The sequence below is a fragment of the Elephantulus edwardii genome, unplaced genomic scaffold (assembly GCF_000299155.1).
Source record: "Elephantulus edwardii isolate Elephantulus edwardi_28Jun2011 unplaced genomic scaffold, EleEdw1.0 scaffold00234, whole genome shotgun sequence".
Classification (NCBI taxonomy): Eukaryota; Metazoa; Chordata; class Mammalia; order Macroscelidea; family Macroscelididae; genus Elephantulus; species Elephantulus edwardii.
Window position 1 is genome coordinate 4,687,543 of NW_006399984.1, and position 9,938 is coordinate 4,697,480.

The following is a 9,938-nucleotide window of genomic DNA, read 5'->3' on the forward strand; positions in this document are numbered from 1 at the left end:
TCATAGAGCTCAGCCTCTTGGATAATCTGCTCTGCATACAGGTTGAAAAGGTATGGAGATAGGACACATCCCTAGTGTACACCCTTCCCAATTTTGAACCATGCAGTGTTACCCTTCTCTGTTCTGACGACGGCCTCTTGGTCCAAGTGTAGGTTTTGCATTAGAATGATCAAGTGTTCTGGGATTCCCATTCTTCTAAGAGCCACAGTTTGTTATGATCCACACAGTCAAACGCCTTTGCATAATCAGTGAAACACAGATAGACATTCTTCTGGTATTGCCTGCTTTCAGCTAAGATCCATCTAACATCAGCTACAATATCCCTAGTACCACGGCCCCTTCTAAACCCAGTCTGGACTTCTGGCAGTTCTCTGCTGATGTACTGTTCCAGTCATTTTTGGATAATCTTCAGTAGAATCTTGCTTTCATGTGAAATCAGTGGTATTGTTCTGTAGTTTCTGCACTCAGTTGGATCACCCTTCTTTGGAATGGGAACAAATACAGATCTCTTCCAGCCAGTTGGCTAAGTGGTTGTTCTCCAGATTTCTTGGCACAACTTGGTGAGCACATCCAGGGCAGCATCTGTTAGCTGAAATATGTCATTTGGTATACCATCTATTCCTGGGGGCTTATTTTTTGCTATTTTCTCCAAAGCAGCTTGAACTTCTTCCTTCATCAACATAGACTCTTGCTCAAATGTTATTTCATTAAATTCTTCTGTGTCTGCCAATTCCTTTCAATACAATGACTCAATATATTCCTTCCATCTTCTTTTAATACCTCCTGGATCATTTAATATTCTTCCTAAAAAGCATCCTTGATTATAGCTACTCAAGGTTTGAATTTGTTCTTCAGTTCCTTGAACTTGAGAAATACTGAACAAGTTCGGCCCTTTTGATTTTCCAACTGTACCTCCTTGCACATTTCATTGTAATATTTTCCTTTGTTATTCCGTGCTGGCTTTTGGAATCTTTTGTTCAGCTCCTTAGTATCTTAAATTCTTCCTTGTGCTTTGGCTTCTCTACATTCCAGTGCAATCTTTAGAGTTTCTTCTGACTTCCATTATGGTCTTTCTTCCTCTTTTGTCTTTGTAATGACCATTTGCACTCTTCCTGGATGATATATTTGACATCCTCCTTTGTAATGACCATTTGCAGTCTTCCTGGATGATATATTTGACATCCTCCCACAACTCATCTGGTCTTCCCTCATTAGTGTTCAAGGCCTCAAACCTGTTCTTGAGATGATTCTGAAATTCAGGTGGGATGAAATAAAAGTTATGTTTTGGCTCCTGTGGATTCGGTTTAATTTTCCTCAGCTTCAGCTTGAACTTGCATAGGAGTAGTTGGTGATCTGTTCCACAATCAGCTCCTGGCCTAGTTTTCACAGCTGATATTGAGCTTCTCCAGCGGTTTTTTCCACAGATGTAATCGATCTGATTCCTATGCATACCACCAGGTGAAATCCATGTCTATAACCTGCATTTATGTTTCTTATTAAACGTATTTGCAATGAATAAGTCATTGATTGTATAAAATTCAATCATTGTATCTCTGGCTTCATTTCTGTCACCAAGCCCATGTTTTCCAACTACTGATTGTTCTTCTCTGTTCCCAACTTTTGTGTTCCAGTCGCCCATTATTATCAATGTATCTTGATTGCATGTTCGATCTATCTCCAATTGTAAAACTTGGTAGAAATCATCTATTTCTTCTTCTTTGGCTCTGGCTGTTGGTGCATATATCTGAATGATAGTGGTATTCACTGGACGTCCTTGTAAGCGTATGGATATAATCCTATCACTCACAATGTTGTACTTCAAGATGGGTCTACAAATTACTTTTTTAACTATGAAAGCAACTCCATTTTTCCTCACCTTTTCTTCTCCAGAGTAATGTATCATATGATCATCTGACTCAAAATTCCCCATGCCAGTCCATCTCCTCTCTCCAATGCCTAATATGTCAATATTTATGCATTCCATTTCTTTCTTAACAATTTCTAGTTTTCCTACATTCATGGTTCTCACTTCCATGTTGCATTCACTAGTGTCTGCTTACAACTGTTCCTCTTCCTTATGTAAATGATGAAATCTTGCTTGCTGAAAGTGAGGAGAACTTGAAATGCTTGCTGCAGAATATGAAAAGCTACAGTCCTCAATATGGATTGCATCTCAAATCAAGAAAACAAAAATTCTTACCAGTGGACCGAAAGGCAACATTATGATAGATGGAGAAAAGATTGAAACTGTCAATGATTTAATCTTACTTGGATCCACGATCAACACCCTTGGTACCAGCAGTCTGGAGATCAGAAGACGTATTGTCCTGGGAAAGTCTGTTAGGGACCGTTCCAAATTGCTGAGGAGGAATAATGTCAGTTTGAAGACTAAGGTGTGCCTGACTCAGGCCATTGGAAGGCTAGGTAAAGAATAAAGATAACAGAAGAATTGATGCCTTTTAGCTCTAGTGTTGAGAACAGTGCTAAATATCCCATGGACTATCAAAAGAACAAATAGCTTTGTCTTGGAGAATGAGCAGCTGGAATGATTCTTGAGGGTAAGGATGACAGCTTCATCTCACATACTTTAGGCATGTTGCTAGGAGAGGGTTTTCCTTAGAGAAGGAGGACATCACGTTTTGGAAAATGGAGGGTTGGGCAAAGAGATGGATTGACATAGTGACTCCTGCAGTGGAGTCAAGTGTGTCAGAGATGATGAGAATGGCACAGGAAAAGACAGATCTCTTTTTCATAGTGTTACTGTGAGTTGTACTTGACTGGGTGGCATATAACAACAGCAGTACCAGCTAGAGAGGTATATAATGGTGGGCCAGAACTCCCATCATGCCTAGCAGAAGAGTGCCAGTAGAGGTCAGTGAGGAATCTGATGGTTCTCAGCCTTATTCTACTGTGAGACTAGATCAAAAGCTCTAACATTGGGAGGTCAGAAGGAGAGAAGAAAGGATGGGGTTGAAAAACTATAATAAGTATAGACTTTCCTCATTAGACAGAAGATGCTGAACAAGCCTTAAATATGATGAATCTAAAACTTAACAGTAAGATACATCATAATGAAGCTCCAGAAAAATAAAGAGAAAATATCTTTGAAACAGCAGGAGAGAAGTGACATCCAGTTTCTCAGCAGAGATCATGGGGGTTAAAGCAAGTCTTCAGTCATTCCAGCACAGTCCGTAGTGTACTTGTAATCAAAAAACGTTGGGTCTCATGGTTTGAATCCACGGGTAGCTTATCAAGAAGAAGATGAATGGTCTCTTCCTGTTAAGATTTGTGGCTTCAGAAACTTGGTTGAGGGTTACCATGAGTTATAATTGGCCTGATAGTAATGAATTTTGATAAATGAAGAGTGTAACTTTTTTTTTAAGTGCTGAAAAACCCTGTAGTTATCAGAGAGGTCTAAAAGAATAACAGTTACACACTGGGGAAAAAAAATATTTCAAGTCATATACCTGTCAGAACATTAATATTTAGAATATATTTTTTAAACTCTCAAAAACGTTGTATAAAAAGAACAGATAATTAGAACATGAACAAAAAAAGCCATAGATATTTCACCTAAAAACATATACAGATGGCAAAACACAAGAAAAGATGTTAAGTATTATTCAAAGATGTAGTTGCTGTCTCGTTGAAACTGACACAAAGCTGACCAACTAACAGATCTTCAGAAGCTATAAATTACTTTAGAGGAGGTTGCCCATCTTTCTCCCGAGGAGCTTCTGGCATGTCCGAACTGCCCAACAGGCACCACCTTTGGGTTAGCAACAAAACTCCCTATAGACTACATCACTGGAACTCATTCATCATTATCATGCCATTGCTGTCACATCAGAATAAATTTTTTGCTGACACTGTAGCGTATCTTCAGAAGCCATAAATCTCAGGGACAGTGATTACCTGTCTTTCTCATTTGGAACAGCTGGTGGATTTGAACGTGTCTTTGGGTTGGCAGCACAACCCTTTACCCACTCAGCAACACAACTGATTGCTGTTGAATTCACAGCTGACTCTTCAATGGGGTTTCAGAGGCAGTAAAATACACAGGAGGATATTGCCCATCTTTTTCTCGTTGAATAGCTGGTAGACTTGAAATGTATGCCTTTGGGTTGGCCTTTGGTACAACTCCTTACCTTTAAGCCACCAGAGTGCCCTTATTGGCTACTGTTGATTTGGAACTGACCCATACCTGACTCTTCAGTGGGTTTGCAGAGGCAGAAAATGGCACGAGAGATTTCCCATCTTTCTCCATGGAGCAGCTGATAGATTTGAACTGCATACTTTCAAGTTGGCAGCCCAATTCCTTACCACAAAGTTACTAGAGCTCCTTTCTTGCCCACCAGAACACCTCTATTAACCATTGTAGCTGAACTTCCAGTGGATTTTCAGAGGCAGTAAATTGGAGATTGCCCCTCTTGTGGAGTAGCTAGGGGATTTGAACTGTGTGCCTTTGAGATGGCAGCACTGCTTTGTTCCTTACCACTAGGCTACCAGTGCACTCTCTTTTAATACTCAAATTAAAAACAATGAATTATCACTACAGAGCTATTAAAAAATATCAGTAATAGTAATGACATTACCAGATGTTGACAAGGGCAAGATATGGGAGCATAAAATGGTATACCACTTTGGAAAGTTGTTTGACAGTTTCTTCAGAACTGAACATGTACTAATACACAACTTGACATTTATTGTAGAGAAATGAAGGCTTAGATTCACACAAAAACGTGTATATAAATGTTTATCAGAACTTTATTTGTAGTACCCAAAAGCTAAAAAAACCCAGATGTCATGAATATCAGTGTTGGTTAGACAAAAGTGTGGTACATCTCTGCGATGTTATATGTTACTCATCAATGAAAAGGAGCAGATTGCTGATAGCTGCAGCAAGTCATGTGAATTATCAGGGGCTTCCACTGATTGAAAAGAAACAATGAAATACCAAAAGGCAGCATCTCACATGATTTCCTGCATGAAACATTCTTGAAATAACAAAGCTATAGAAATGAACAATAGGTAGTGATTTTCTGGGAATTGAAGAAGAGATACAGGTGGAAGGGAATTAGTGGTGATGGAGGTGGAAGGTGACTCTTTACTGAGTCAATGTCAGTATCGGGGTTGTGATTATTACAGATTTATAGATCCTCTTAAGGAGATTTACAGTGATCTTAAAGTGTAGTTTAAAAGAAATAAGAAGTTGTAACGGGAAGGAATTTTTGTTTTGGTACATTGTTTAGCTTAGCTGTGAAATGGAATATACATAAACAGAAAGATACCCACATTAAGCAGTGATTAGCAAAAAAATTATATTTTAGGGAAAAAGGGAGATTTTTTGTAATATACTTCTGGAGCTCTTTGCCTTCTTAAACTGTCTATTTATTATTTTGATGGATAAAAATTGATAATGACCAAAAAATTCAACAGCCTGGGAAAATATTTAGTTCCATGTTCTCAAGTGCACTTCTTATTGGAAAGGTATTGTGGGTGTTTTTTTTTTTGCATTTAGAATGCACATTAATAAAATTGAGAAGAATGAGCAGCAAGTCTTTCTGAGTTTTTACTGTGTTTATTACACATTGTTTAGCATTTTAGATTTAGTTTTCTTTTTTAACTTGCACAAAATCTTTATAAACTAGCTCTCATTCTTCTCATATATTCCATCACAAGCTAATATTTGTTTCCCTAGTGCCCAGTACAAGGCATGGCTTGTATGAGGAGCAGAAGACAAATAAGTGCTTACTCGATGTAGGAGTGGGTGTGCACACCGCTAACTGGACCTTGCAGCTACTTACTCACTGCCATCGAGTGGGTTCTGACTCCTAGCGACCCTCTGTTGAGTTTCCAAGACTGGTAATATTTTTAGTCTCTTTTCTGGAAATCCTTTCAGAGTGCCTAATGGATTTGAACTGCAGACCTGTTGGTTAGCAGCTCTATCCATTATGCACAGTCCATTTGAAGCTTACTGAGATGTTTTATTTCTGGGGAAGACAATAGGAGGCAATTTTACCTCTTTTAGGCCAACACAAGAATCTTCTTGATTAGATAATTTTTCTGTTTTAACAATTGAATATGTTTGTTATTTGTGTACATGGTATAAAATTCATGTAGTCTTTTTAGTATAAAGAAATCTCTCCTATTTTTTTTTTAATTATACAGTATCCACTCTGGAAGGTACTGCTGATACTATCTTTTTCTTTCTGTCTTTTTTTTTTCTTTTTTTTTCTTTTTTGGTCTTCTTCCACAGCTAGTCTTTTGACATATATGTTTATTTTTTCCTAAATTATTTGTCCTAGAGAGGGTCAAGCCAGGCTGCTACTTGAAGGCAAGAATTCAGAAGCTTTATCTGACATACTTTGGATGTATTACAAGGAGGAGACTGGTCCTTGGAAAGGGACATCATGCTTGGGAGGGTGGAGGGACAGGCAGGAGAGGAAGACCCTGGATGAGATGGATTGATACAGTAACCAGGACAATGACTGTCTTGAAAAGGTTCCATATTAGAATATAACAACCTCAGTAATGACTATTCTATTTCCTGTAACCAGTACCATCTTGATGCACATTTAATTTTTATCCAGTCATTTTACAGATGCTTTACTATGCCTGTAAGGATCTGTAATGGCACAGTGGTTAAAGTGCACAGCTGATAATAGAAAGGCTCACAGTTCAAATCCACCAGCCAGAATAATGTGGTAAGAATAATGGGGCAGTTTGCTTCTGTAATGATTTATAGCCTTAGAACTATGGAATGATTCTGCTGTGTTCTATGCTGTGAGTTGAAATGGACTCCATTTGGTTTACTATACCTATGATAAATTCATTGAGGGGGAATTTCTGAGTCACACATAAAGTTAGTTTTTTAAAAAGAAATGAGTTTTAGTTTATTGGAACAAGACACTTTTTGACCAGGGGGAAGATGCAGCACTACATAGTTTTGGTGTAAGTATACTAGATACTTGTACTAGCAATACACATGAGGGACAAATTCTCACTTGCTTTTGGTGTATCTAGTTCAGCAAGCATGGCTAAAAACAATACAAGGAATAGTCAATTTGCCCTCATTATAAGAAGAAACTTGTAAAACAAGTCTAATAAGAACTTAATTAGCTTAGTCTAGGTATAACCATTGGTGTGGTTTAAATAATTTCTGAAGAACAATTTGGAAATATCTATCAATTAAAAACTAACTTTGTTCCATAAATGTCTACAAAGTTAGTTTTTACTAGGTTTATTACTAGGTGTTTTTTTTAATTTTAACAAATTCTTTTTTTAAAATTTATTTTATTTCATTATTTTTTGTGTGTACTGTCAAATCAGAGCTGACTGGTACAGGAGGAGATTGTTCCTCCTTCTCCAGCAGAGCATCTGGTGGATTCGAACCGTGTATCTCTGAGATTGCAGTTACAGCTTCTTGCCACTAGGCCACCAGAGCTCGCCTATTACTAGTTTTAATAAAATTGTTTAAATGTAATATTCTTTTTGTTGTTATGTGCCGTTGAGTCACTTGCTACTCGTGGTGACCCCATGTACAGGAGGCCTAAACCCTGCTCTATCCTATGCCAACCTTATTGTCCTCAACACACCTACCCACATTACCCTAGTGACTGAATCAGTCCATCTCATCGAGGGTCTTCCACTTTTCTGCTGTCCCTCTACCCTCCCAAGCATGATGTCCCTTTCCAAGGACTGGTCCCTCCTTGAAACATGTCCAAAGTATGTCAAATGAAGTTTTAGAATCCTTGCCTCAAAGGAGCAGTCTGGCTTCACCCTCTCTAGGATGAACCTAAATAATTAGATTCTATAATAATTAACAGCCTCCTTTAAGATCTAGAGTGAATTATAACATCGTTGTTGTTGTTGTTGTTAAGTGCCATCGAGTTGCACGCGACTCATAGAGACCCTATGAAGGAGAGTCCTCGACACTTGGGTGTCTTTCTTCCTCTCTCCAGGTTCATAGGGTTTCCGGAGGCAAGTTATTACAGAAGTGGATGCCACTCCTCCTTCCAAGCTATAATAACATCATTAGTTACAGCATTATTAGTAATGGAATAGAAGCCTTTCCCCCCCTTTTCCCCCCTCATCCTTTATTCACTATTCTCATCTCTAAAATGTTTCTGATAGTTTAACCAATATTAATTACCACAATATTATAGCTAAGACACCAGAAAATATGACAAATCAACAACTAAAAAACTACCAGCAGCATCAACAATAGAAATGTTTACTTATAGCATGTGCAGATGAAATATGTGTTGTGAAGTATCCTTCTAATTGAAAGATAATGACATTTGTGACTGAAGCATGTTAGACCCATTGCCATTAACTCGTTTCCACTCCAGATTTCTGATGGTGCAAATCCCAATGGGAAGAGACTGCCCATCTTTCTTCTGTGCAGCAGCTGCTAGATTAAAACTGACTTTTGAGGGTGGGTGCGAAAACCCAACACAACTGACTTGCTAAGCAACCATTCATACCCCCTCAACTCCCTACCCTCAGAAGTATATTGTCTGTGCTCCCAGTCGACTATGACAGAGGCCCTATGAACAAATCTGAACTATGCCATATCTTGTGTCAGCCTCACTAACTCTGACACACTCAAGCTCATTGTTGTTGTTGTTTTATTTCTTAGTTTTATATTTCCTGTTTTATTCTGAAAACAATCTTTTCTGATATGTATTCAAATGATTATATTAGTGTCTCAAGGTATACAGAAATTGCCTATATTCTCCTATAAACTTATTGAACACTCATAATTATTATATTTACTAATTTAAGCATAACAAGACTTCCTTTTTCCAACTTTTAAAATTCTTTTCCCCACCTAAGTCAATATATATTTGACATCTGCATTATAGGTGCATATAATGAAAAAAACATGTCTGTCAAACTGACCACAGAATTAAACAGCAAACAGAGTCTCTGACAGAATTCAGTTTACAAAGGCAAAGTCATTCAAGGAAGAGTAGAGAAATTTACTTCCTTATGAAATGGTCAAAAATTAAGAGTTAACAAAGATATTAAAGATTTCCTAAATCTTTGCATATTCTTTTAACATACAAGTGTATTTTACGAGTGTGTGGTGTTTGTAACTTAACTTATGTCTAATCTAGACTGTGAATTCCTACTGTGGGGATGTTCTTCGACAAAAGGCCTTGGGATAAAAAGATGAGTGGTAGTATAGGAAAGGGAGGACATTTGTCCTTCATACACTTACTCATGTCATTTACTAGAGGGGTAGAGTAGACTATTTAAAGTTTCAATGAGCTGAGAGATTAAGGTTATAATTGAACAAATTAGAGTGATGGCCATCGTTAGGTTACTACCTGCCAAACACCAGAAAATGACCTTGCTGCAACATACATGCAAAACTATTTTGCTGTTCTACGATTTTGTTAGTAATGAGGGCAAAGTGGGAGGCTTAACTAATTTAAAAATACCTGATATAACCCATAAACAGTCTGAATAAAAAAAAATTACTTCTTCTGCTTCCAATGATAACTGATTTCCATTCACGTTTATTTTTTTAAGGTAAGAAACAGGAAATTAACTGAAGAAATAGTTATGGCCTTGAACTATGGAACATTACACTATAACACATCGATTGATTTAAAAGATGTAGAGCATCACTATAAAGGTGTTCATCTTGTTGGCTTTTAACAAGGAATGGATGCAGCATTAATGAGCATTCTCCAAAAAGGATTTGCAGCACCTAATGGACTGCTGGTACACAGTCTCAAAGTCGGAGTCATTCCCATAATAGTTATTGTTTTTATGTGCCGTCGAGTCATTTGCGACTCATAGCAACCCTATGTACAACAGCCCTAAGCTCTGCTTTATCCTGTGCCAATCTCATTGCCTCTGACACACCCATCCCGATTACCCCAGTCACTGAATCAATCCACCTCATAGAGGGTCTTCCCCTC

General features: G+C 37.9%; 1 protein-coding gene and 1 pseudogene across 1 annotated transcript in view; one reads left to right on the top strand and one right to left on the bottom strand.

Annotated features, from left to right (window-relative positions):
- Positions 1-9,938, top strand: part of CCM2 (cerebral cavernous malformation 2) — a 61,507-nt gene that overhangs the window by 24,483 nt on the left and 27,086 nt on the right. The window lies entirely within an intron of this gene.
- Positions 9,691-9,938, bottom strand: part of LOC102855994 — a 1,917-nt pseudogene continuing 1,669 nt past the window's right edge.